Source organism: Hibiscus syriacus, unplaced genomic scaffold, assembly GCF_006381635.1.
Source record: "Hibiscus syriacus cultivar Baekdansim isolate YM2019G1 unplaced genomic scaffold, ASM638163v2 tig00110450_pilon, whole genome shotgun sequence".
Taxonomy (NCBI): Eukaryota; Viridiplantae; Streptophyta; class Magnoliopsida; order Malvales; family Malvaceae; genus Hibiscus; species Hibiscus syriacus.
In genome coordinates, this window is record NW_024062743.1 from 9,650,400 (window position 1) to 9,652,218 (window position 1,819).

Consider the following 1,819-nt stretch of genomic DNA (forward strand, 5'->3'; position numbering starts at 1 on the left):
CGTAATACTTTTTTCCATGGAGATACCTTCATAAACACTTTATCCCCAACTTCAAATTCAATCTCCTTTCTTTTAAGGTCAGAATAGGACTTTTGCCGATCAAATGCCACCTTTAGGTTATGTTGAATTTCCCAAACTTTCTCTTCCATATCTTGAATCAAATTTAGACCAAGTATATTTCGATCTTTGAGCTCATACCAGTTTAATGACGTACGAAACTTCCTCCCATATAACGCCTCATAGGGTGCCATTTTAATACTGGACTGATAACTATTATTGTAAGCGAACTCCGCCAGTGGTAAGTATTTCTCCCACGACCCTTTAAACTCAATGACACATGCTCGCAACATATCTTCCAATATTTGAATTGTTCTTTCTGATTGTTCGTCTGTCTGAGGGTGAAAGGCGGTACTAAAGTTTAAGCGAGTCCCCAACGCTCCATGCAAGGATTTTCAGAATCTCGAGGTGAATCAAGGATCTTGGTCAGAAACTATAGAAACATGCACTCCATGCAATCTAATAATTTCTCTAATATACAGTTCCGAATACTTTTCCATGGAGAAATATGTTATGACAAGAAGGAAATGTGCTGACTTGGCCAATCGATCAATAATTACCCATATTGAATCTATTTTATTTGGAGTCAAGGGTAACCCCGAAACAAAATCCATCGTTATATTTTCCCACTTCCATTGTGAAATGGAAAGTGTTTGCAATAATCCAGATGGAACTTGATGTTCGGCTTTGACTTGCTGACATGTTAAGTACTTGGACACAAATTCAGTAATGTTTCGTTTCATCCCTGGCCACTAATACCGATCTTTTAAATCCATATACAACTTGGTTCCACACGGGTGTATCATCAACGGACTGCAATGAGCCTCTGTCAATAAATCTTTCTTCAACTCTTCATAATCTGGTATCACAATTCTTTCTTTATAATATAATTTCCCATTAGACTTCACCTCAAAATCCTTAATTTCTTTATTCTTTACTTGCTCTATTCTTTTCAAACATATTTCATCTTGGCTTTGCAATTCGCCTATTTGATCTAACCATGCTGGTTTAAGTTTTAACTCTGCAGATAGACCACCATCTCCAGTCAAAGATAACTTTGCATCCATAGCTCGTAAAACTGCAAACGTCTTTCTACTCAAAGCATATGCTACCACGTTAGCCTTTCCGGGATAATAGTCAATTATTATATCATAATCTCTAAAAACTCAACCCATCTCCTTTGTCTCAAATTAAGCTCTTTTTGAGTCATCAGGTATTTCAAGCTCTTATGATCCATATACAAGTAACATCGTTCTCCATATAGATAATGACGCCAAATCTTAAGGGCGAAAACCACTACTGCCATTTCTAAATCATGGGTGGGGTAATTATTTTCATGTGGTTTCAACTATCTCGATGCATACGCTACCACTTTCCCTTCTTGCATTAATACACACTCCAACCCATTGTGGGAAGCGTCACTGTATACAACAAAATTCTTGCCAGATTCCAGTTGAACCAATACAAGAGTTTATGTCAGAATTCTCTTTAAAGCATCAAAACTTTCTTAACATTCAGAAGTCCAAACAAACGATACATTCTTTCTCATCAGCTTCGTTAAAGGCAACACTATCATCGAAAAATTCTTAAAGAATCTTCGATAATAACCGGCAAGTCCAAGAAAACTCCGAACTTCGAATACATTCTTTGGAACTTCCCATTCCATTATATCTTTTACCTTTTGAGGGTCCACCCGAATCCCATCTGCAGAGATCACATGCCCTAAGAAAATTACTTCATTTAACCAAAATTCACATTTGGA